The sequence below is a fragment of the Ursus maritimus genome, unplaced genomic scaffold, assembly GCF_017311325.1.
Source record: "Ursus maritimus isolate PB19 unplaced genomic scaffold, ASM1731132v1 scaffold_28, whole genome shotgun sequence".
NCBI classification, from domain to species: Eukaryota; Metazoa; Chordata; class Mammalia; order Carnivora; family Ursidae; genus Ursus; species Ursus maritimus.
The window spans coordinates 16186239-16213970 of NW_024425341.1; the positions used below are offsets into that span (position 1 = coordinate 16186239).

A 27732-nucleotide genomic window follows, 5' to 3' on the forward strand; every position below is an offset into this window, starting at 1 on the left:
TGATTCTTTCTATATATGTCTGTTCTTTCTTGATAGTCTAACTGCTACCTCATATGCTACCTCACAGTTTTATACATAATTATTCTACATAGCAGTTGTTTATTCTCTGACACTTTCATCCTCAAAATTCCTTTGTGGGCCTGTTAAAGTTTGTATTGTTAAAGTCTGCGCTGACACTCTTGGTGGCTTGCCTCCCTGTATCCTTGGTGATACTTGTGAACTCGTGTTTCTTGTTCTCAGTCTGTGTGAGTAGTGAATAGCTATAATGCAAATGTTCTCTTCAAGAAAAGTTTTATGTCCATTTGTGCTAGAAGTCAGGGTATTTCAAGTCAAATTATTTGAAGGAGGATAATGGCACACTTTATTCTTCTTCAAGTACCTTCCCATAATGTGGACTCTCAAGTTAGTTCTCACATGGCTCTTGGCCAAGCGTCAGTGTTTATGTTGGAGCACTGTCAGCAGCATTTGTGACCAGGCAGTCTTAGCTCCCTAGCTTCCTTATTGCCGACCACTACCAAATCCAGTTTGGGCTCCTAGTTGATTTCTTATTCTATTTGTCTTTGGGGGAGGTCCCTGGAGATTTTCCTGCTAGTTATATGTCTCTAAGAATGAGGGCCAATGAAGGATTTCCTGGTCTCTATTTGTTAGACAGCAGAATCTGTCCATAAAATCACACCTATTTGTTTAGAACCATTAGTCCCCTGTGAGTCATTGGATGCTATACCCTAGTGAATGACTGTGGCAAAAAGGCAAATCCTTCTGCAGGACCAATTTCTTCATGCCTTTTCTTGCCTGGATCTCTCTTTCTCTTTGTACCATTCACCCATAGCCCTTGTGGCTGAGACTGTGTGAGTCATGACAACACTCTGTGGACTAGTGGAGACTAGTTCTTCAGTAATCATGATAAAGTAACATTTCTGTTTTGACCCATTCCACTAGCCCACCTTTCCCTGGAATTAAGTTTCCATTAGTATTGTGGTCTAAGCTCGATGTGCTGATATCACAATATCACTTTGTACTTTACACAAAACATATTACCTACAAAATTACAAGCCATGTATTTATTTTTGGAGTAGAGAAATGCTTGAACTTTTGCTTAGATTATGTTCTGTTTCCATAAGGATAGAAAAAACAGCATATATATGGCAAGGATGAAGGGAAGTTTCTAGAATTCTCATGTACTTATTTAGGAAAATTGAATTTAAACTTAAGGATGTCATATTGATTTCATGTTTAATCATATACATACTGAGTTTTTCTTTTTCTTTTTTTTTTTTCATTTTTTGTGGCCTTCTGACAGGGAAAAAAAAAAAAAGCAACCCGTAAAGTGAAAAGACAGCCCTATTGAAATTACGAAAGAGAAAAGCAATTATTTATGTCTCTGTAGTGACTTTCAGAATCCTCCTTCCTCTTCTTAATTTTCTAAAATTCTTAAGATATTAATTTTGTAAACTGCCATCACATCTTGGTAAAATAAAGAGCTCAATAAAAAGAGACATGATACATTTCTCTGAGGAATGGTAACAAATGGGATATAAGTTAAATCTATCTGAGAACAAAATAAATAATGAAATGCCTCTCAGAATATGAAGGAAATGAAAAATAAGTATTTTTGTAGCAATTCATACCATAGCATTGAGTAAGTAAAAAAGTAGAGAACCATCTTTGGATAAATGCATGCTCTTTTAAAACAACATCCATGACACAAAGAGAGTACATCCAACTTCTTGTCTCAAATAGCATTCCAGTACCTCAACTGTACAGAGGCATCTTTTCAGACATATTCGTATTTCCATTGGACATTTTTCATAGTGTAACTCAACATACAGCATTTTATATTACTCTCTATAGGACCAAAGAGCACTTTCCCTAGAGTGTTTGGTACCTTCTACCAAGGTCGCGTTTCCTCCCATGACCGGTGATATTACAGAATAACAATAACTACCATGGGAATATGGAAACAAGTTTGGTGCTGTTAAAGCCAGAGAAGCCAAAATACATTTCATTCTTTCATTTCCAAGGAGTTTATGACCTGCAGAGGTAAGTGTGTTTAATCATGTGGATGGACTTTAGTGCTTTTGAAATGGGTGGTAAATCACACGCAGGAGGAATACAAAGAGAGAAAATCATGAAAGACAGGGGCTTGAGAACCTTGAAATTGAGACACCAGATAAAGGATGAACTTGCAGAGGAGACGAGAAAAGACAGCCAGAATTGTTGATGAAACCCTGGAGAATGTAGTGTCGCAGAACTCCACAAAAGTGGCAGAAGTGTTAAACTGTGTGAAATATTGTAAAATTACAAACAGTGATGACTGTAATGCTTTACTAGGGATTGGCTGTTTGTAGGCCATGGGAAACATTGACAAGAGGCATGTAGGTGAATGGTGAGGATGGAAGCCAGGTAGGAGCGAGCTGCAGAGGGAAATGGAGGTGGGAAGGTAGAATGTGTGCCCATGTATGCAACTCTTGAGAAATTTGAATCTCATTTAAAACAAAGAAACAGCATGACAATAAAGAATGCAGAGTTAATAAGAGCTAATTTCGTTGATACAGTCAACAAATATCAATTAGGTGTCTTGTGTTCCAGGCTGTTGTGCAGATAATGGGAGTATAGCACTGAACAAAATGGAGAAAGCCTGTCTTCACATGGAGCTTGCATTCTAGTGACGGGAGACAGACAATAACTAGGTGAGTGAATAAAAAACATGTAATATTTTATCTGGTGATAAGTGTTAATGAGAAAAACGAATCAGAGAAGAGTGATATGAAATGACAGTTGAGACTGGGGAAATATCTCACTGAGAAAGAGGCTTTTGAATAAAGACCTGATGGAAACGAGAGAGCTACCTTGTGGATGTTGGAGCAGAGCATTGCAGTCAAAAGAAAGTTGACGTACACAATCCCTGAAGAGTGATTGTGTCTGCAGTGTTCCACCAACAGCAAAGCCCTAATGTGCCTGAATGGAGAGCAGAGTAAAAAGCAAGATCAGACAGAGAATGAGGCACAGAACATGCACAATGCCAGTAGTCCAGTGAGTGACCGTGGAGGATTTATCTTTTACTCTGAGACAGGGAGACTTTGGAAAAGTGACACTTACATTGAAACAGAATCCCTGGGACTGTGGTGTCATGAATGCTCTCCTGAGGCAGGGACAGAAGTCAGAAGATCAGGTAGGAACCTATTTCAGCAACTGAAGAGAGAGAGAGCATGGTGCTGAGACCAGACAGGGCTTGCTGGGTTGGTGAAAAGTGATAGAATTCGGGATCTATTTTTAAGATGGTGCTAACAGGCTTTGCTGATAGAATGGATGAGGCTTTTGATGAGGGAAAACAAGTCAAAGGCAGACATGAGGTGTTTAGTATCAGAAGTGGAAAGAATTGAGTCATCATTAAATAATATGTGGATGGTTGAGAGGGGAGCAGATTTGGAAAGGGAATGGGCAATATCTGGAGGTCGGGGTTTGTTCACTCGAAGATGACTTTTAGACATTGCTGGGAAGACATCGATTTGACTATTATTGGATAGGTGGGCCTGAAGTTCAGGGGAGATGAGGGCTGGGGTATTTGTGGAAGAATTATCAGGTTGTGTATTACATTTGAAGCAATGAAATTAGGTGGGATCACCTGGGGAGTAAGCGCAGATAGAAAAGGTCGGTAACGGACCAGGACTGTACAGAACTGAGAGGTTAACACATGAGAAGGAAGCAGCAAATGAATGTGAATAGGAATAACCAAAAAGGCAGGGGGAAGTCAGGTGATATGATATCCTATAAAGACGTGTGTCAAAAGGGGCAGAAAGGGGGCACCTGGCCACCTTAGTTGGTGGAACATGCAACTCTTGATCTGGGGGTTGTGAGTTTGATCCCCACATTGGGTGTAGAGATTACTTTAAAAAATTTTTTTAAAAACAATTTTTGAACGGCAAAGGATTAATTATATCAATTGCTGCTGCGTTGAATGAGATGGAGACTAAAAAATGACAGTGGCTTCAGTGACTCAGATGTTACCTTCATCCTTGAGAAGAGCAAAAGTTGGTAAAATGCAAATTAAAACCCTATAATGTTGTAAACAGAAGAGATTGGCTTTAAAAAAAAATCTGTCATCATCATTCACAAGCTCTTAAAACAGTGGATAAAATTGAACATTGCTAATAGGAATAAAACATGATAAACTTTTAGGAAGACAATTGCATTATTCTGTAAATGTGGACATGAGCGTACACGATCCCCTTGCACCTCCCCTCTCATCATATAGTCCAGGGAGATGTTTGCAAGCATTACCAGGAGACATTTATAAGAACCTTTGTAACTGCCTATTCTTAATAGTCCCAAACTGGAAACAATGCAAATGTTCATTGAAAGGAGAACGGTTAAATATAAATTGGGGGTAAATTTACTCAAAGAAACAATGATCATCAGACAATGATACAGATATAATAGATAAAATTTACATACAGATCAGTTCCCAATGTTATATAATCTCATAGTTTCATGTAGTTCTTCTTTGTTACATTATAATAGTTATAATTTTGCATTAATCTACATAAATCTTTTATTCCTATCCACCCCATTAGGTAATACACTCCACAAAATCCAAAGCTGTGCTTTTTAACCCTTTCTTTATCATAAGTATAGCATTTAGTAGACTTTAAATAAATATTGCTGCATATATATGTTGCATAGCTTACATTATATAGATTATATATAAATGAAGGAATGAATGAAAATACTAACTTGTGCAATACACTCATCTTAAAATTCCTTCTAATTGATGACTCTATGTCGTATTTGAGGGATTAAAAAATTAAACTCTTTGCTTTAATCAGTATGACCTTCATCTCCCCATAACCACAATATAGTCAAGTATATGTAGAAGTTTTTATAGATACTGCTCAGGGAAGCAGTGTACTGTCCATCCATTTACTCATTTACTCAGCAGTCCTTTGCCAAGTTACCGTGACGTGGAGGCCCTGGTTGGGCATGCCTGTGATGTAGGAGTGCACCGTGCAGGCAGTGGCCCTGCCTTCATGAAGCTTGTTTTAAAGGAGAAGAGAGAAAACATAAACAAGTAAATTGATGGGAAAAGTTCAGTAAGTGTTCAATATGATAGAAAAAATCAACAAGGCAATGGGACAAAAAGAGCCTGAGAAGTCAAGGGTGGGAGGGCCTCTTCCGGCCGGGTTGTCAGAAATGCCAACATTTGAGGAAAGACCTGAGTGAGGAAAAAGAAGCGGCCATGCAAAGATGGAGAAATACAGCTCAGACAGAAGGGCTATAAAAAAATGTGGCAAGAATTAGCTTGGCGAATTCAAGGAGCGGTAAAAGGCCATATGACTAGAGCAGTCTTCGTGACAACAGTCAAGGCAAGGGTGGTACGAACAGAATATTGGCTGTATGGGTTTTAGAGACCTGATTTAAAATCAGAAAGATGTCCCAATTGCAGTGAGATGCCACTGAAGCAGTTAAGTAGGAAAATGCAGAAGGAACTCCAGGGACACAAGAAAGAAAAAGTCCTAGAGTTACATTTTCGGGAAAAGAGTATCAGAGTGACAATAAATCTTGGTTTGCTGGAGATTGTCCTGGTTTATCCATGTTTTCTCAGAAAAATTATTGAAATTTCCCATGCTGGATAATACATTTTCCATTTTTTTTTTTGTTATCAGTTCACATATTGGCTAAACTTTCTAAAATATTTGTTAAAAATTTGTAACACTAAGTATTTTCCTTTCATTCTCTTTTGCAAAAGATGGAGTATAATTTTGATTAGAATGACTTAGGCATCACTCCACCTGGATATAAAAATACTTTGTAGTCAACCTCTTTCTCAATGCTGCTCCAGTGTTAGGATTTTCTGAATTATATTATTTCACATTAGGTTGAGACTTATGAGACAGTTCATAGCCTGCTTCAAGAAATTATCCAAATGGGCTACAAATCAGCTTTATTATCCTCACAGTTGCTGCTGAATTGTTTAGATAGGAAAGAAGCATCAGACTCTTTTATTAGCTTGGATAAAAGTGGAAAAGCAATAAAATGCCCAGAAAAGGACCACAGAGGAGCAATGAAGTTGTGATAAAAATGAGTAGGATTTTGTTATTCATATTTGCTGTTTGGCATCCGGTGCTTAGAAACAGACAAGGGGGCCTTATTTTACAGACGATAAATTATTCAAAGCCATTGGGTTGTAAAAGTTAAACCTTGAAGTACTAAGTATTTCTCTTTTCTGTTTCTTCTCTTCCTCACTTTCCTTCACTACTGTGTAGCTAGGGCTTTAACTATTTAAAATGGAATCTGAAAAGGAGAAGCAAATACAGCATGAAGTGGCCTACTTCCACCAGAGCAATGAAAGGCAACAATTGTAGGCATTAAAATCTAGAGTATTTAAAAATCTCAGTAGTCCAATCCAATTGAAATTTTCTAGGAACCAAGCCACACACTTGCTCTTGGCAATTTTAGATGTTTTGCTATTTACATACCCACTGCAGTCAGAGTAACATAACTTTTCTTCTGAGTTTTTAATATTGTATTTTTATTGTTATAGTCTAAAATATAAAACTTATAGATATAGGGTCTAAAGCACAAGTTATGTGGAAATAAACTGTGAACATAGTTGTAAGCACAAGAGATATTGTAAATATCACACTCATTTTGCACATCCTACAAATAACCCTTGGAGTTTGCATGGAAATAATTGTTCTATTCCCATTTTCAATCCGTTGGCACCACCATTTTCCTCCTGAGAAGGCACCTCTTCAGAACTCTCATTTAGGTTGTGGGATGGCTTTACCATTTGGAAATTAACTGACTATAAATTATTTCTGGAGAAGTCAATCTACAGTGGGTATTATCTTTCTGAAACATTTTTTTCTGATCAGGTCATTGCTCTCATCTAAAAGAAAATTAAACATCAATAATATCCAGTTACCCACAAGGTAAAACCTCTTACTTTGTTGTATATGATAAAATATCATCACAGACCAGTCATTCTACCTTTAACTCCTACTACTACCCCCAGTCAACACCAAGTTCAGTCACATGCAGCTTGGATCCACCATACTTTTGCTCTTTAATTTTAAGACCAAAGTAAATGCCCTCCTTTCTTTGAAGCCCTCTATGACTGTGAACCCCAAGGAAGAATTACTGTCTCTCCCTGCCATTTTCCATAGCACCAAAATTTAGGGAGGCGGCACTTGCCTCCCTTTAGCATTATACCTGGATTGGTGGCATCAGCTTTGTGACAGCATGAATCCCCAGGACCACACTATGTGGTGTAGACACTGTTTCTGCCACCCTACTGTTAGAGCCGTTGAGACTCAGACAATGAGCATTGCAAAAGTTAAGCAGAACTATCAGAAGAGGGAGCCGTGATTCACCATTATCAGTTCCCACTAATTCCATACCCTGCATGGTTTCCGTTATGTGGTTCTACCTATCATACTTTATTATGGTTCTTTTTATCATCACCTCAGTAGGCTCACTTAACATTTGTGGCTGCAAAGAAAGGCCCACATAGCAATATCTGAAATACTCAAAGTTCTAAATTATTTCCAAATTCCGGCATAGGTTTTAGCCCAGGGCCCTGCAGCCAGCTCAGCCAGCATCAGTCTTGTTACTCCCAGGCTAAAGCTAAAAGGGCCAAGTTCCACCAGCCCTTTGTCTCCCTCCAGCCGGGCGGCCTGTGAGCCTCAGAACCACCCAGGATCTGATGGGGCAGAGCTGGCCAAAGGTGAGCCTGTACCAGATATGCCTGGACCAGAACAGGAGGGTGGGGGATGGCTAGTTAACCCTCCCAAAACCTCCCTTTTTAAGTAAGTTTTCCAGGCAATTCTAAACCCTCTGGCTGGGCAGAGAGGAGGGAAGGAGCATGATAATTTGTGGAACCCAATGGTGTTTGGCATTTGGGGGTGGCCCACTGTAAATATAGCAGTCGCTCTTTCTTGAGGCCAAGGCCTACATCCACCCAAGGGCATCCTCATTGTCCTGCACTCGGCGCCCCATCGTCTTGCCTGGGGGACGCACTTCTGCTCTCTGCATTTTCTCTTGGCTCACTAGCTTGCTGAGGTTTCACATAAGGCCATATGGAATGAAGGGAAGAAATAAAAAAAAGTCCCTGTGTTTCAATGTTTGTGAAAGATATGGCCCTCTAGGGATGCCTGCGTGGCTCAGTCGGTTAAGCGGCTGCCTTCAGCTCAGGTCATGATCTCAGGGTCCTGGGATTGAGTCCGCATTGGGCCCCTTGCTTAGCAGGGAGCCTGCTTCTCCCTCTGCCTGCTGCTCCCCCTGCTTGTGCTCTCTCTCTCTCTCTGACAAATAAATAAATAAAATCTGAAAGAAAAGAAGAAAGAAAGAAAGAAAGAAAGAAAGAAAGAAAGAAAGAAAGAAAGAAAAGATAGATAGATAGATAGATAGATAGATAGATAGATAGATAGATAGATAGATAGATGATAGATGTGGCCCACTAAACTGAAGATGGGAGCCGCTCGTGTCTGGACCTGACAGTGGCAGTGCCCTCAGCTAGACACTGATTGCAAAGACTGGGCTTTATTCGTCTTTTTACAGTCCTTGGAAAAACTTGGGACTAAATGATTATTTGTTAAATGAATTTTAATGAGGTAAAATATGTTTTCTATTTTAATCATCATTAACGGAAAAGTTGTATTATCCTCAGGGACACGTACATAGCAGATGTATAATTTCGGAGAAGTGTAACAGTCAATTAAAAATTCACATGCTGCTATCTCTGATTCATAGGCCTTGTAAATTAATGGTGTATTTGGGTCATTTTCTTCTTCCTTTTCTATTTTCTTTTGTAAATTTTACCAGTATGAGTGTTAACCAACAGAGCTCAAATCACAATTCCACATCTCCAGAAGTGTTCATTACTCACGCAAACCAAAGAGATATAGAAGACTGATGTACCTTTAAAAACTGTCCATTTTTAAACATACAGTGCCACGGACTTCTTACACTTATCCATTCCAACCCAGGAATTCATTCCTCTTTTCATTTAACGAATGCTGAGCACCTATTATGTGTTCACCACTGAGAGTACAACAGTGAATATTCAGCTTTCCAACTGATCTCTGTCATTACGTTTTCCCCCCTTACAGTCCATTCTTCTCAGAGCAGCCAAGATGGGATTTTAAAAACATAAATCAAGAAACGCCATTACTGTATTTAAGCCCTCCGACAGCTTCCTAATGTACTAATCCAGGCTCTTGGCCAGTGCTTGGTTTGTTACCATTTATTCACCATTCTCCAGGACACCCTAGTCTTTTCATCCTTTAATACACCAAGCCTGTTCCTACCTCAGGGCCTTTGTATGTGAGGTTACTCAGCCTGCAGGCTCTTCTCCCAAACTATCACAAAACCCCAGGTCCTCACCATAACGTCACCTCCACAGAGACTTAGTACCCGATTCACACGTTGAAAGTTGCTCTCCACGGTACCTCGGTCACTCGGTAACAAATCCTGCATTCTGCATAGCAGTTATGCATATATGACAGTATCTCACTTATTTACAAATAATTTTATGGGAATGTCATGTAGTTTCTTCTACACCTGCCTTATTTCTAATTCCAGGCAAGGGAATGTGTGGCCATGGAGGCAATGAAATCTGGATTGCACTTGCTTAATAAATAAAAGTTGAGTTGAAATCTTCACATTGAGATGAGATTAAGGATGCATTTTATGAAAATATGCTGTGATTCTACTGCCAAAACTTTAGGAAATGGCACATGTTTTATAGTTAATTAATTTCAGCTCCACTCTTCTAATTTAAGTTGCCTTGAATATGGGGTTCTTTCTTTTCTTGTAGTTCCTTTTTTTTGATGTCTTTGTCTTGAGGTGTTAAATGCTTGTTTAGTTATTACTTGAGGATGTGTGTGTCTGTGTGTGTGTGTGTGTGTCTGTGTGTGTGTGTGTATATATACACACACACACAATTATTTAGGGTGTAACTGAATGTACATTTGAAATATCACTACCGAACTTTCAAAATGTAAAGCAGCCTGCTGAAGATCTTTAGTATACATTTAATGTTATCTGTTATGGTTATTAAGAAGATACATCCTGAGGGAAGGCGGCAGAAATACTCAAAGTCACATAATGTGCTAAGACTGTAAAAGCGAAAATAGTTTTAACTGGTTTTCTCAGGAGGATGTTACATTTTGAATTTAGTTGCCCTTAGTTATGTACTTTTTCCTTTATGTTTGTGATCTTTAACTTATGGAATGTTGTGTTGTTTTTTCCTCAAAATACTTCCTGTAAGTACTTGTAAGTAATTAGTCATGAAAGATCCATATCTTCCTATCTAATCATGTTTCTGGGTTTCTTTTTGAAGAATATACTGACCTACACATCTTAGGAGAGTACATAAGAAAAGTGAAATAATGTATCTCAAAACTGCCAAAATAGTTAGCAGCTTCATTTTTGAGAACCATTTATGTATGAGAGCTGATGAAAGGGTTTTTTTAAAGCAATGTATCCTTTAAAACCTCCAGGTAAATTTCTACATTGGCTCTGTTCAGGCGCTAGGGCTGCAGCAACAATGGACTACAAACTGGGTGCTTCAACAACTGAGATTTATGGTCTCACAGCCTTAGAGGCTGAAAGTCCAAAATCAAGGGAACAGTGGGATTGGGTCTTTCTGCAAGGGGAAAATCTGCCCCAGGCTTCTCTCTTTGGTTTTTAGATGGCTGTTTTCTGTCTTATAACTTCTCTTCATGCTTTTCTGTCTCCAAATATCCCTTTTACTAAGACACCAGCCCATTCTAATGACACTTTAACTTGATTACTTCTGTGAACACCTTATCTCCAAGTGAGGTCACAGTTTGAGTTACTGGGGGTTAGGATTTAATATGTGAACTTTGAGCGTACACAATTTAACCTGTGACAGTAGCCTATTACAAAGTCCTTGTTTTTAACATCAACTGACTTTTCTTAGATGATTAATAGGATTGTGCTATTTTAAATATATTTCAAGTTAATTCATATTTTATTCCCTTCATAGCTTCAGTATGGAAATAGAAACAAAATTCCTGCTAACACACTTTCTGAATGGTCTTATATGGGAAGAATATCTGTTGAAGAACATTTTTTCCACTAACAATATGCCATGAAAAAGGTTACATGTCAATAAGGGTACACATACATACAGACATATAGATACATACATAAAAAGGGATACATATAGGTTTTATTTTGTTTTAATGATTGCCTAATACACACACACACACATATGTAGACATATATACATACAAAGAGACATATATTATAATGTTAGTAATTGAATAATTCTTTTTGTTATGTTAATTATGAAATTATTAATAAATATATAGTAATTTGTATAATGAATAGAGTTTTATGAAAATAAATTATTTATATGCCCTAAACACACTTAAAAAAATAGATTGGGGCACCTGGGTGGCTTAGTCAGTTAAATGTCTGCCTTCAGCTCAGGTCGTGATCTCAGGGTCCTGGGATTGAGGCCTGTGTTGGGCTACCTGCTCAGCAGGGAGCCTGCTTCTTCCTCTTCCTCTGCCCCTCCCCATGCTACTCCTCTCTCTCTCTCAAATAAATAAAATCTTAAAAAAAATAGATTATTTATAATTACCAAAACTTGGAAGCAACCAAGATGTCCTTTAATAGATGAATGTATAAACAACTATGGTACATTATACAGTGGAATATTATTCAATGATAAAAATAAATGAGCTGTCAAGATACAAAAAGATGTGCAGGAACTATGAATGCATATTGCTCAGTAAAAGAAGTCAATCTGAAAAGGCTACATCTATTATGATTCTAACTATAGAACATCCTGGAAAAGGCAAACTGTTCGAGTAAAAAAAATCAGTGGTTACCAGAAAGATAAGGGGAAAGGAGAGCGAAAAGATGAAGAGAGAGGATTATTAGGGCAGTAAAGCTATTCTGTATGGCACTGTAATAATGGATACATGTCACTGTAAACTGTCAAAACTCATAGAATGATGAAACAAAGAATGAAACCTAATGTATACTATGAGGACTTCGGTTAATATATCACTATTGACTAACCAATTGTAATAAATGTACCACATTCATACAAGATATAAATAATAGGGGAAACTGGGAGATGGGGAATGGTGAGGGGCTTTATGTGAACTCTCTGTACTTTCTGCTCAATATTCTGTAAACCTAAAAGCTGTTCTAAATAAGACAATCTAGTAATAAGAAAAGGTGTATCACAAGCAAAAATAAACTTAAAATCGATTAAAGCCTTAAATATATTACCTGAACCATAAAATTCCTAGAAGAAAACATAGACAGTGAGCTCTTTGACATCAGTCTTAGGAATATTTGTTTGGACCAGTCTCTTCAGGCAAGGGCAGCAAAAGCTAAAATGAGCAAATGGGATTACATCCAACTAAAAATATTTTGCATAGCAAAAACAAAAACCATCAACAAAACAAAAAGGCAATCTACTGAATAGAAGAAGATATCTACAAATCATGCATTTGATAATCTGATAATATATATATAAAATACATAAAGAACTTACATAAATTTATATATTTAAAAAACCACAAAAGGGCACCTGGGTGGCTCAGTTGGTTAAGCATCTGCCTTTGGCTCAGGTCATGATCCCAGGTCCTGGGATCAAGCCCTACATTGGGCTTCCTGCTCCGCAGGGAGTCTGCTTTTCTCTCTCCCTCTGCCCCTCCTCCCTGCTCGTTCTCTCTCTCTCTATCTCTAATAAATAAATAAAACCTTAAAAAAAAACACACAAAGAACTACCTGATTAAAAAACGAGAAGAGGGGGGCACCTGGGTGGCACAGCGGTTAAGCGTCTGTCTTCGGCTCAGGGCGTGATCCCGGCGTTATGGGATCGAGCCCCACGTCAGGCTCCTCCACTAGGAGCCTGCTTCTTCCTCTCCCACTCCCCCTGCTTGTGTTCCCTCTCTCACTGGCTGTCTCTAGCTCTGTCAAATAAATAAATAAATAAATAAATAAAGAAGAGGGCTTTATGAATAAACATTTTTCCAAAGAAAACAGACACAGTTGGCCAACAGACAAACAAAAAGATGCTCAACATCACTCATCATCAGGGAAATGCAAATCAGAACTACAATGAGATATCACCACACACCTGTCAGAATGGCTAGTATCAAAAAGATAAAAAATAGCAAGTGCTGGTGGAAATATGGAGAAAAGAGAACCCTTGTGCACTGTTGGTAAGAATATAAATTAGTGCAACCACTGTGGAAAACAATGTGAAGTTTCTCCAAAGTTTAAAAATAGTAATACCATATGATCTAACAATTCTGGAAATTTATCTGAAGAAACAAAACACCAATTTGAAGAAATACATGTACCCCTATATTTATTGCAACACTATTTATATGGACGCACCTAAGTTTCCATCAATAGATGAATAAAGATGTGATTATATATACTGCATGTATGGATGTGTGCAACGGAGTGTTATTCAGTCATAAATAAGAATGAGATTTTGCCACTTGTGACAACATGGATGGACCTAAAGGGTATTATGTTAAGTGACGTAAGTCAAACAGAGAAAAACAACTATGTAGAGTCTTATACATAGAATCTAAAACAAAACAAGAACAAACAAAATAAAACTAAAACAGAATCCTAGATATAGGAAAAAAAGCTGTTGGTTACCAGAGAAGGGAGGGGTTAGGGAGCAGGTGAAATAGGTGAAGGGATGAAGAGGTACCAACTTCCAGTTACAAAATATTATAAGAAGTCATGAGAGGGGCGCCGGGGTGGCGCAGTCGTTAAGCATCTGCCTTCGGCTCAGGGCGTGATCCCAGCATTCTTGTATCGAGCCCCGCATCAGGCTCCCCCTCTGGGAGCCTGCTTCTTCCTCTTCCACTCCCCCTGCTTGTGTTCCCTCTCTCGCTGGCTGTCTCTGCCAAATAAATAAATAAAATCTTAAAAAAAAAAAAAAAGAAGTCATGAGAATGTAATGTACAGCATAGGGAATAGAGTCAATGATATTGTAATAACTTTGTATGGTGACAGATGGTAAGTACCACCTTTTCCTAGAATCCTCCAAAGTAAAATTAATAGTTTTTCTAGTTTTTGAAGTTTCCATAAATGGAATCTAATTATATCCATCTAATTGTATTCATCTAGAATTAGCATTTTATTGCTCAACGTAGTTCTGAAATTTGTTTATGCTGAGAAGCTCTTGTGTATTCATCTTCTCTTCTTATAGTAAGCCATTAAATCAATAGATCCAATTTAGTTATTCATTCTACTGTAGCTAGATATTTGGATTTTGTTATTGTTGTTTGTTTTTGCCATAATGAACAATGCTACTATTAGTCATCTTATGTGTGCTTTTTCTAGTCGGTAACTTGTCTTTTTATTTTCCTAACAATGTCTTTCAAAGAGCAAAAATTTCTAGTTTTGATGAAGTCCACTTTAACAATTTGTTACTTTATGAATCATTCTTTTGTTGTCACATCTAAAAAAACTTTACCACCCCCAAAATATTAGCAAACTAATTCAGCAACCTAATGACAAATAAAATAAATTATTAAGAAAAAAAGTTTGGCTTACTCTAGGATTGCAAGGTTGTTTACAAAGAAAAAATTTATTAAACTAGTTAATCAAATTAAAAGTTAAACTGGTAAATCATATCATTTTCTCAGTAGACCCAGAATAAGAGCATCTGATACCATTCAGAGCATTTATGATAAAGACTGTTGGCAAACTAGATGCAGAGTTGAATCTCCTTCATTTTATCGAAAACGTCTACCAAAGACTCAGAGAAAATATAATTGTGAAATGTTAAAAGCATTCCCCTTAATATCAAGAAAAAATCAGGATGCCCCCTACAAATACTTATATTCGATATTGTAGACATTGATGGCCCCCAAAACAGGATAAATGTATACATTCTAAATTATTTTAAAGGTAACAAAATTGTCATTATCCACAAATAGTAAGTTTTTTGCATAGAAAATCCAAAGAGTGGGGCACCTGGGCGGCACAGTTGGTTGAACATCCAACTCTCGGTGTCGGCTGAGGTCCTGATCTCGGGGTTGTGAGATCAAGCCTCCCATCCAGCTCTGCATTCAGTGCGGAGTCTGCTTAGGATTCTCCCCCCTGCCCCTCACGCTCGTGCTCTCTCTCTCTCTCTCTCTCTAAAATAAATAAATCTTAAAAAAAAAAAAGAAAACCCAAAGAGATAGAATCAACAAGAGAATTTAGTAAATTGCTGAATATAAATTCAGTATATAAAAATTAATTTCATTTTTATACACAGAAAATATACTGATAAATGCTGTACTAAAGATTTTACTTATGGTAGCAAGAACTCTGACATGTTATTTAGGAATGAATCTAACGAGATCTATATAATAAGCTATGGAGAAAATGAAACCTTGAGTAAAAGACACTAAATAAGTTATAAATAAATGAATGGAGGAACATACAATACTTATGGGTAAAAAGGCGTAGCATCTTCAATTCACGAGTAGATGCATAGATTTAATGAGATTCTAATTAAAGTACTAATAGACATTTTTGGTAGCATGTATTTCTAAAATTTATACCAGTGGGTCAAGAGCCAAGAAAAGCTACAATATTCTTAAACATGAATGAAACTCAAAATAATTATGCTGAGTAAAAGAAGCCTTAAGAAAAAAGAGCACCTAGTATATAATTCCATTTATATAAAATTCTAGAAAATGTTAGTCAAATTTAGTGACTCAAAGCAGATCAATGTTGCCTGGTAACCATGGAGGGAGTATGGAAAAGGGCAGAACAGAGGGATTGCCAAGGGTCATGAGGACATTCTGAAAGATGATGGATATGTTCTTTATCCTAATTGTGGTGATTGTTTCATGGCTGTGTACAGGTCAAACATCACATTTTACAGTTTATGTATTTCTAATTCATTATATGTTAATGATGCCTCATTAACATTGTTAGAATAATCATCATTTATTGTAATTTTTTCTTGTCTTGTCTTTGGTCATTTTCTGCACAAGATGAGTGGTTGTGGAAGGAGGCAGTAAGGCAAAATTTCTCAAAGGCACAATAAAGACGCAGCCTACTGTCATCCTCAGAAACTTGAAAAGTGACTAATAACATTCCTGTTTGTCAACAAGACCATCAGAAACTAAAAGCAACTAAGGAGATCTACCTGCTTAGTGGGGCCTACATGCAAGTGGACCATAGCTAGCAGGTGGAACGCATTGACTGTTGCCTCTAGCTCAGAGTCTATAGCAATGGGTCTTGACTGGAACCAATTCTCATTCTTATTTTGGGTTTGCACACCTAGCAATTAAGTTCTAACTTTCTAAGTGAATTATCACAGATGGGTGCCTGAGTGGCTCAGTCAGTTAAGCGTCTGACTCTTGATTTGGGCTCAGGTCATGTTCTCAGGGTCATGGGATTGAGCCCTACATCGGGCTGTGCACGGAGTCCACTTGTCCCTCTCCCTCTGCTCCTCCCCCTGCTTGCTGTCTCTCTCTGTCTAAAATAAGTAAATAAAATCTTGAAGAAAAAGAATTATCACAGAAAATAGTGTTCAGTTTGGATCCTCTGCTTTTATATTACCTGATAGTAGAAACAGTTTTACCATAGGTGCAATATTACAATGGCCCAAGGAGCATCATGCACAATGGGCTTATCATATATCTCTCCATCCATAAAGAAGTGGATTGATAACAAATTAGAATAGGTAGTTAAAACACCTACTTAAAAAAAAAATGGAAATACCAGGAATGGCCAGCAATCCCTGTATGGACAGATGAAAGATTACTCCAGACTTTGCTGTGAAAGAGAGGAGAAGGCAAGCGGGTCAATGCTCAGAGACGAAGACCCTTTACTCTTCTTTGCTCTCACCTTCGCTGGTGCTTCAGGTTGATCATGAATCTTTTTCACTCAGTTTCTTAAGCAGGTGATGTGTGGCAAGGGGTCTTGCTGGAACTCGGAGGATCTGTTTATGGGAAAGATAGTATATGCTGATCAGCGTGTTCTACGAGTTCTGCTGAACATAGCCTAGGGGACAGTGCCTACGTTGTCACAGGCATTGTGACAGGCTGGCTGTTTGGGCTGTGAAAGCTTCCGGGAAGACAACTCCCCGTGGCATTCCTACAGCAGAGTGGTCATGCAGGCCTCTGCATTCCAAAGGCCCATGCCCTTCTCCCAAATCTTCCCTTGCCCCCGGTGACCTCTGGGTTACTTTTAGCAAGCCAGGTATTAGGATGCGTTCATGCTTTACATTAACCCCCGAAAGGAAAGACTGAAGAAATGGCTTGCACAGTTGGATGAATGTGTGTTAAAACTTAATATGCATGGAAATAAAGAGGGATCATTATTGATTGGATTGTTGAAATATTGTGGGAACGATAAGGTAGAGGGGATAGCAGATGACACAGGAACCTAACATAAGCTTCTTTCCTTTTTTTTTGTGTGTGTGTGTGTGTGTGTTTCTGCCTGATCCTATAGTACCAAGATCTGGTTTGTGTTTATGGGTTCCGGATGAAGGATTGGTTCCTAAACATTACTCTTGGCACTTCCTCAAAATTTTACTATCCCAATTCTTAAGGGGGTGATGGAATGGGTTGTGTGTTTCCCTCACCTGGTTAAGCTAGGATCAGTGGTTTCTGCCTCTCTCCTACTCAGGAGATGAAGTAGTCCAATTAATTTCTACTTGAGCCAGATTATCCAGAGTCACATTGCTGTCAGCTCTGTAGGTCAGTCCTTTGATGGTCCCTGATGGCCTTCCCCAGAGGCTCCAGGTGAAAATAATGATAAATGGATAGAAGGGGAAATGACTGATGTTGGAAAGGAAACCAGTAAATGATCATTCAGAAAAGGAAAAGCGTAGGGATGCCTGGGTGGTTCAGTCCATTAAGCATCTGTCTCTTGATTTTGGCTCACGTCATGATCTCAAGGTTGTGAGATTGAGCCCCGCATTGGGCTCCAATGCTGGCAGTAGAGCCTGCTTAAGATTCTCTCTCTCTCCCCTTCATCTGCCCCTCCTTGCCTCACACACTCTCTCACTCTCAAAACAAAACAAAAAGGAGAAGGGTATATTAACTTAGTGCCTTGTGAGAGGCTGAGAACAAGAAAATGATGTTATCTCTTATTAGTCTTATAAACAGTTGATAGAATCAGTAATGAAACATATATAATAAAACATCTAATATATAAGACATTAGAAACCAATATATTAATATCATTTTTGTGATTAAACAATGAGAATAAAAGCCAAAGTTCTATTTAAAAAAAAATAGAATGATGTTATCTCTTAGTTTTATTTACTGATGCCCCTTAAGGGTATAGCTAACTGCTCACAGAAATCACTTCATTTGTTTCAAGCTGAAGATCGAGCATCGGCGTCAGCTGATTTAATGGTCATTTAATCTGAAGTCATCTATATGTTATGTGTCAATGACACTAACAGCCTTGTGAATAAACACTTGGAATAATTCTAATGTTGCTTCGTCTGCCCAAGGGTAATGGCCTGGGATCACGGCAGCAGAAGCATAAGGAATGATTTTATGAGAGACTTATGGTCCCTCTAGCCTATGAAAATTCATAATTGGACAGTGTAATTTGCATGGGTACTCTCAAACTACCAAGTTCCACTCATAAACAAAATTCATATGTACTCAATTCTGCAGTTAGTTGGAATTGGAAATCTATTAAAATTGATAAGAATTTTACCAGTGAGGAAAAATGGGCAGTACTTAAAGATAAGGCCCACTGGGAACCCATATCAGTACAACCTGATTGCATGAAACAGTATTCCCATCAGAGATTTACGATCCAAAATTAGCTGAAATTTCGCTTTTGATTTCTACCCTAATTCATGGCAATATTTCTCATAAGGGTAAGGGCTGCTTTTGTTGGAAAGGCTGAGCAAATGCTATTATATTTAAAACTAATTTTCTAATCTTAACTCATAATGCAACTGCCTTTTATCATAATGTTGGTGTAATTGGTTCAACTAAATTGGATTGATAATAATGATATTAATGATCAAATATAATGAAAGATTGAATTAAAACCTCCACAAAATATTCTTCTGTCAGAAGCTGGTTGGATAGAGAAACAACTATATTTAGTTAATAATTAAATAATTGTTATTTAGTTATTTTATTGATACCATTTCCAAAGTTCAAATTTTGGTGATGAAATCAGGTTAAAAAGATGTCAAGTTTTACAGGATTACATACAAGTTTGGATTGGGTTGGAATATTTGGGAATGGCAATGTTTCTTTGAAGCAATATTCGTTTCATGGAATGATGCAAATACTTAGTATTTTACTTATTGTTCTTTGATTTTTCTGTTTTATATATTGTGCAAAAGATACAGAAATATGATAGGGAACAGTTCATCATTTAAAAAGTTTGAATATGAGACAGAAGTAGAGAATGTATAAGATATCATTCTCTTACAGCTGGACTGGGACAGCTTTATGCCCATCCTTGGAGATGCCCAGAACTAGTACTATTATTCTTCATTTTCACATAAGGAAACCGCAGTGCTAAAGTCCTGGAATGCTAGTTCTCCCATCACCATCAACATTCACTTTACTTTTTGTTTTATTGTAACAAACGTGGTGTGCAATAATATATAAAAATAATTTTTCTAACATTTTAAACAAAATATAGCAGGACATAAATTGATTAGTATATGTTAAAATTTGATTTTTTTTAAGAGGGGGAAAAAAACAGATTCCACAGGTCCCGCTTTGGATGGAATGCTGTTTTATGTTCTGTTGTGAACTCTCAGATACATCTTTTTAAGCTCATTCCAAGAATAGGCACTTTGTATTTCTTGAAGAATATTATCAATTACCTATTCTTTAAGAAAGGTAAATGAGAAACTTAGTGAATATATTTAGGTTCCTTTATTAATTATGCTTGATTTAGAATGCTAGGTCTTGGGGCGCCTGGGTGGCACAGCGGTTAAGTGTCTGCCTTTGGCTCAGGGCGTGATCCCGGCGTTATGGGATCGAGCCCCACATCGGGCTCTTCCGCTATGAGCCTGCTTCTTCCTCTCCCGCTCCTCCTGCTTGTGTTCCCTCTCTCGCTGGCTGTCTCTATCTCTGTCGAATAAATAAATAAAATCTTTAAAAAAAAAAAAAGAATGCTAGGTCTTAGATTAATAAGTAAAAGATAACTTTGGATTAGTTTTAATCAGTCAGGAAGCTAAAGCAATTCTGATCTGGTTTAAGAGTCAGTAAACCAGTGAGATTTTAGACCTTGCTATCTTATGTAACATCCTTGTGGTAGATGGGCCATTTACCATGGAGTGACCCCAGTTTGGGGTAAGATGCAGTTCTTAGCTTACTGCATGCATTCTCTTTGGATAGAACTTAATCCTACTCCTCTGACTTTGACTCTAATGGAAGCCACAAACTGGCTGAGAGCACAGCCAAGTCATGCCCAAGATGAACCAATAACATTGCAACCATTTCCAGGTGGGAAAATAGTGCCACCTTTTCTTATTTGTACTTATAGTCAGTAGACCCTTTTTCTCTTTCTTTCTTTATGTTTTAATCTTGATTGTTCCTTATTAAGTATATTATAGGGGTCATCCTTAGCAATTTGGTAACTTTATTTTTTAATATTTCTTGCTTTTTAAAAATCCTTCGTACTCTCTTTTCCTAAGACTCAGTGTTGATCCCTGAAGCAATGAGGTTTCTTTGTACATACACATCTGGATTTTTCTAACCATGTCTGAATGCCTGCTCTCTCTTAGGAGATGTTGACAGTCACACCAGTAAATATCCCTGCTTATGAGATTAACAGCACTGAAACTGCTGCCCTCAGTAAATAGAGGATTCCATGACCCAGCTTCACTTTCACTTGTAGAAATTCCATTTAGAGCTGGGCTTCTTTTCTCCTATGATCCCAAGCGCTTTTGTTCTTAATCCCTTCTCCTGAAACAGTTCTAAAGTTTGGGACTCTACTGGCTTCACCTTTAAGTTCACTTCTACCCCTCTGTTGGCATGCATCTCTTTGAGAGCACTTTCTCTCCTTGCCAGAGGCCCAGGTCTTTGACTCAGTCTCCCTCTGCAACTCATCCACCCAAGTGGTTCCCTGCCACCTTATCAAAACAGTGTGGTCACACATCTGGGTTCTTAGGGGCAGCATAACAAAATTCTTATAAGCTAGTTCCCATTATTCCTCTTCTTTCTGTGCTCATCTGACCTCATAGAGTAGTAACACATTTTTTCTGGAGTAGTTTTGGATTTTCCTTAGACTCATTTACTTCTACATACACCAGGGTAAGAAGGCTTGTTCTGTGGTCTAGCAATGATTCTTAAATGCCCTTCAAAGAATATCTAAAAATGGGGGTCTAGGACAACCACCATGACCTAGGAAAGGGTAGAGTTTCAGACCATCTGAGACTTGAATTTAATGCTCAAATGCATTTCTCTGTGACTTTGCCAGCCTCTGGCCTAACAAACAGGAAGAGAGCTTTAATCTTTCATTACATTTCTGATGAAGGATGTGATACGAAGGAAGCATCACTAAAATCCTTACAGCAATTTGGAAGTAGGTTGTGGAGCCAGCAGGGTGCTGTTCCCCAAGCCATGCTGTTATCTATGGGGTTCTTTATGAAGTAAATCTAGGACCTCAGGGGTGACTGTAGGATCAAGGAAGATTGGCTCTGATGAAATCTTGTTTCCTGAAGTCCTTGTCACAGTTCCAAGGAGAGAGTTCTAGAAACCTTGCTCTCCAGTCTAGAAACTAGGATCATTTTCCATGTGATAGGAATGTATATGAGTTTATTAATGCTTGTTTTGTCTCCTGATCTTTTTTTTTTTCTTTTCCTGAACAACAAACATTTGAAAAGACTTACCAAATCCAGAAACTATAAGCTCTCTAAAGGCAAGGTTCTAAAGAACTCCTCCAAAAACCCTGTGACTGATATTGTTTAACACCTCTATTTTAAAGATGAGGAAACTGATGCTTATAGAGATAGTGTCTTTATTTATTTATTTATTTATTTATTTATTTATTTATTTAAGATTTTATTTATTTATTTGAGATAGAGAGTGAGCATACAAGCGGGTGATGGGAGAAAGGGAGAAAGAAGCAGACTCCCCATGGAACAGGGAGCCCGATGTGGAGCTTGATCCCAGGACCCTGAGATCATGACCTGACCCGAAGGCAGATGCTCAACCGACTGAGCCACCCAGGTGCACCATATTCTTATTTAGAGTTTAAAATTATCATCATCAAGAGTTTAGAAATAGACTGTACAACAGAATTTTTTCCCCATTAGGTTACTTCAAAATACTGCATTGGATGTGAACAATTTTAAATATACATATATCATTGTTATTATAAAAGGATTCAGGATCTTGAGATAAATTTCACTTTGTGTTTTCCCTTTCTTAACTCTTGTCCTAGCAGATATATCCAGTGAACATTTTGGAAGGCAAATTTATAAAATTTGCTTCATCAGTAAAATTCCCATAGAAGAAATGAGAGCAATTTTTTGTTCCAATAATGATAAAAATTTAGGCAGGAAGGAGGTAGGAGGTCGAGATTTGTTGCCTACTCATGACTCTGAAATTTAATTAGTATTAATTCTAAAAATGATCATATTTCCCGCTCCCAGTCCATGCCCATCCGTTAGGAGAACCATTTGCCAAAACTTAGGGAGATCCAGCCCGTGAGTATCATCATTTATTTTAGATATAGCTGCATGTTGCTAGGCAGAAAATGCCTTTCAGTGAGATGAAAAGGTTATGATTCTATTCTACTTACTGAAGTGTACCATAATGACAAATCTAGTGATTGGGAAACAGCCTTACTCCTTTGTTCAAGTCTATGTGCCCATTTCATGGGCTGGTATGCACCATAACATGGACTACCATATACTGGGAGAGACCTGGGCTTTCTTCTACCCTGAAGGGCCACTGAGGCCAAAGTTTTCATTCAGAATAACTAAGATAATTAGTTGTTGTTAATTCACCTTGAAAAGTAGCTCTTATTTCAAATGCTGCCATATCTTCTGTTGAATTCAATAACACTTATTTTTCATTTTCTTCTTCATTCATATAATCTAAAATATGTCTTCATTTTAATGGAATGTCAGTTGGAGTTCAGCATTCTGTAGACAAGAAATATGGACCCATTATCTGGCATCATTTAATGTAAAAAATATATCCATTTGCTTAGATTTACTCATTCTTTTATTATTATTACCATTATTGAAGTAAAATTAGTATATGACATTATATAAGCTTCAGGTGTATATATAATTCAACATCTGTATATGCTACAAAGTGGTACCAAAGAAATCTAGTTACTGTCCAACACCATACAGTTGACCCTCTTGCCCATTATGCCCACCCCTAAACTCCCTTCCTTGTTGTAAATATTAATTTGTTTTATGTATCTATGAGTTTGCTTTTATATTGCTTTGTTTGTTCTTTAGATTCCATATAAGAGTGAAATCATATGGTTTTTGTCTTTCTTCATCTGACTTATTTCACTTAGCATAATAGTCTCAAGATCCATCCATGTTGTCACAAGTGATAAGATTTCATTCTTCTTTATGGCTGAGTAGTATGCCATTGTGTGTGTGTGTGTGTGTGTGTGTGTGTGTGTGTGTGTGTGTGTGTGTATATATATATATATATATACCTCATCTTCTTTATTCATTCATCCATTGATGGACACTGAGGTTGTTTTAATTTCTTAGCTGTTGTAAATAATGCTGCAATGAACATGGGGGTGCATATATATTCTTAGATTAGTGTTCTTGTATTCTTTGAATAAATACCCACAAGTGGAATTGCTAGGTCATATGGTAGATCTATTTTTCATTTTTAATACAGTTTTCCATAGTGGTTATACCAGTTCACCTTTCCACCAACAGTATATGAATGTTCCCTTTTTTCTTCATCCTCTCCAACATGTGTTATTACTTGCCCTTTCATAGTAACCATTCTAACAGGTGTAATATGGTATATCATTATGCTTTTGGTTTGCATTTCCATAATACTGTTGTTAAACATCTTTTCATGTGTCTGTTGGCCATCAGTAGGTCTTCTTTGGAAAAAAGTATTTTAAGATCCTCTGCCCATTTTCTAAATGCATTGTTTGTTTTCTTTATTTTTGAGCCTCATGAGTTATTTATATGTTTTGGATATTAACCCCTTATCCAATATATGATTTGAAAATATTTTCTTCCATTCAGTAGGTTGCCTTTTCATTTTGTTAATGGCTTCCTTTGCTGTGCAGAAGGTTTTAGTGTGATAAGTTTGATAGAGCCACACTTATTTATTTTTTAGTTTTGTTTTCCTTGCCTTTAGAACCAGATCCACAAACACAACACTAACACTAAAGTCAGGATGCTTATCCTCTTTTTCTCTTAGGAATATTCTGGTTTCCGGTCTTACATACAAGTCTTTAATCCATTTTGAGTTAATTTTTGTGTTTGGTGTAAGATAGTAGTCTAGCTTTATTCTTTTGAATGTGGCTGTCCAGTTTCCCAGCACCATTTATTGAAGAGCCTTTCCTTTTTCCATTATATGTTCTTGGCTCCTTTGTCATAAATTAATTGTCCACATATGTGCAGATTTATTACTGGGCTCTCACTTCTGTTCAGTTGATCTCTGTATGTGTTTTTATGCCAATGCCATACTGGTTTTATTACAATAGCTGTGTAGTATAGTTTGAAATCAAGGAATGTGAGATCTCTAACTTTATTCTTTCTCAGGATTGCTTTCGCTATTTGGGATCTTATCTGATTCCATGCAAATTTTAGGATTCTTTGTTCTAGTTCTGTGGAAAATGCCATTGGGATTTGTGTAGGTATTGCATCGAATCTGTAGTTGGGTAGTATGGACATTTTAACAGTATTAAATTTTCTAATCCATGAGCATGGAATATCTTTCCAGTTGTTTGTGTATTCTTCAATCTCTTTCATCAGTGTCATAGTTTTCAGTGCTACTCTCTTCTGGCCTGCAAAGTTTCTGTGAAAAATCTGCTGTTAAGCCTCATGAGGTTTCCCTTATACATAACAAATTATTTTTTCTCTTACTACTTTTAAGATTCTCTCTTTATCTTTGACTTTTACCATTTTAATTATAATGTATCTTGGCATGGATCTCTGTAGTTCATCTTATTTGGAATTTTATGGGCTTCCTGGACCTGGATCTGTTTCCTCCTCAGATCAGGAAAATTTTCTGCCATTGTTTTTTCGACTATGTTTTCTGGCCCTTTATCTTCTTCTGCGACCCCTATAATGTGAATGTTATCTGTTGATGTTGTTCCAAAGGTCCCTTAAGATATACTCACTTCTTAAAATTATTTTTTTCTTTTTTGCTGTTTTGTTTGGGTAAATTCCATTGTTTTGTCTTCCAACTCACTGATCCTTTCTTCTGCTTCATCCAGTTTGCTGTTGAGCCCCCATTAGTGTACCTTCCAGTTCAGTTATTATATTCTTGAAGTCTGTAACTTCTGTTTGGTACTTTCTTATATTTTCTATCTCTTTGTTGAAGTTCTCACTTCTCCAAAATTCAGTAAGCATCTTGATAGCAATTACTTTGAACTCTCTATCAGGTATATTGTTTATCTCTGTTTCATTTAGGTCTTTTTCTGAGGTTTTGTCTTACTCTTTCATTTGGAATATGTTGCTCTGTCTCCTCATTTTGCCTGACTCTCTGTGTGTTGATTTCTATGTATTAGGCAAATCAGCTAACTCTCCCAGTCTTGAAGGAGTGTCCTGTGTAGGAGATGTCTCATGGGGCTCGAAGTGCTGTGTCTTAGACAATCAACAGTGCTCCCTTTGTGATCTGCACATGCCTGTCTTCTTTGATGAGATTGTGGCTGCAGTGTGGGTTCAGGACAGGCTCTCATCTGGGCCTGCTGTGGTGTATGACTGCAACACGCAGGAGGTCAGGGCTCTTGCCTAGCCTTGGCTGATGCGTGGCTGTGGCTCAGAGGTGGGCAGAGCCTTCGGTGGGGCATGCCTTCTGGCACTAACAAATTAGAGTTACAAAATGGCACCTGCCAGCACCAGCATGAGCACATTAGAATGAGATTGCAAAAATGGCTCCCTCCACTGTCTCCGTGTCCGCGGAGAGCATCCCAACAAATTTCTGCCTCTCCAGCAGATCCTTTAAAACTAGTAAGTGGATCTCTTTCACATATGGTCTAGGCACTTTTCAAAATGGTGTTTTGTCACTAGGTGCTGGGGCAAGTGAATCTTTGTGCAAGCCCTTTAAGAGCAGGTTCTCTGAGATGTCTGTGTGGCTCAGTCAGTTAAACATCTAACTCTTGATTTTGGCTGAGGTCATGATCTCAGAGTTGTGAGACAGAGCCCCGTGTTGGTCATTGTGCTGGGCATGGAGCCTACTTAAGTTTCTCTCTCTCCCTCTGCCCTCCTCTCTCTCACCCCCCATGCTAAAAAATGAAAAATAAAATAAAATTTTAAAAAGAGAGCAGGTTCTCCATTCCCTACAGTTCCATGGTTTTACTGGACATAACCTCCATTGGCTTTCAAAGCCAAGCATTTTGGGGGCTCATATCTTCTGTGTAGGATCTGGGGGTTGGGGTACCTAATATAGAGCAAAGACTCCCTCTTCTCAAGGAAAAGTTCTGTATGTTTGAGATCCCTCCTGATTGTGGATTGCTACACCTGTGTTGGTATTCGTTTGTTTATTTTGCAAGATCATGTCTCTGTCTCTCCTACCCACTTTGATACTGCCCTTTTATCCTTTGTTGTGGAGGCTCTGTTTATCTGGTTTTCAGGTCTTTTGACAGAAAATTATTCTATATGTAGCTATAAATTTATTGTGTTCATGGGAAGAAGTGAACTTAGGATCTTCCTATGCTACCATCTTGAACCTCATTCCCATGACACTGCTACTCATTTATTCTTACCATTAACTATATTTTATTAAAGCTAAAAATTTGAATGAATACTAAATTTTGAATCAGTTGAGGAAATAATAGAAAGTAAAATTATGCTGCAAATTTCCATTTTAATAAAACTATGAAGGAGGAAATCCAGATTCTTCTACTATCTTGGATTAATTCATTTTTCAAATCAATTTCTCTCAATTACCAATTGCTTGTTCTTGATGATAATGGGAAGGGAATGTATAAAGTATACAGTCCCATGCAAGATTGTCATTTCCTATGAACATGAAATAAAATTACATTATGATTCACTTTTGATTCTTTATACTCAGATCATCACATTAATGGTTTGCATGCGGAATCAATCAAACAGCAAATAGGCACTCTAATAACTATGTGAAGACAGACTTTGGTCTAAATAACAGATTTTATGAACGTTTTGAAAGGTTTTTCTAGATTTTTCTTTACATAAACTTTCACAAAAATGATAAAAGCAGACCATAAAATGGGAAGGGAACCATTCAACAAAGTGGAGGCAGGATTGTGCAATAACGAAATTTTTAAAAGGGAATTATTAATGGGTTAAGGACTTGGCACTAAAGAGCAGGCTTCAACTATATTTAAATACAAAGCAAGGAATAAAAAATATTAACAACTGCCTATCCTCCCTACCCTACCTCAGTTTCCTTCATTGTCTGCTGATTTATTTATGGGTTCCACAACAGGCTCTGCTTTGGGTTAAACCATTCATGCCTCCCCCAGCACTTCAGCCAGAGGCAGTTGTGGGTTCTGTCTCAGAAATCAATGTCTTGTGCTTCTTTGTGTCTAATGTCTGAAACTTGTTTTCTTTTTTCTTTTTTTCTC

The 27732-nt window shown here is 37.6% G+C and overlaps 1 protein-coding gene across 1 annotated transcript in view; it reads left to right on the top strand.

The window, feature by feature from the left end:
• Positions 1–1907: 1907 nt before the first annotated feature.
• The window catches only part of MSR1 (macrophage scavenger receptor 1), a 130966-nt gene continuing 105141 nt past the window's right edge, over positions 1908–27732 (top strand). The window contains exons 1-2 of the mRNA XM_008710890.2: positions 1908–2040; positions 2590–2690. The gene's annotated coding sequence lies outside the window, so the exon portion shown is untranslated. The remainder of the gene's footprint in view (positions 2041–2589; positions 2691–27732) is intronic.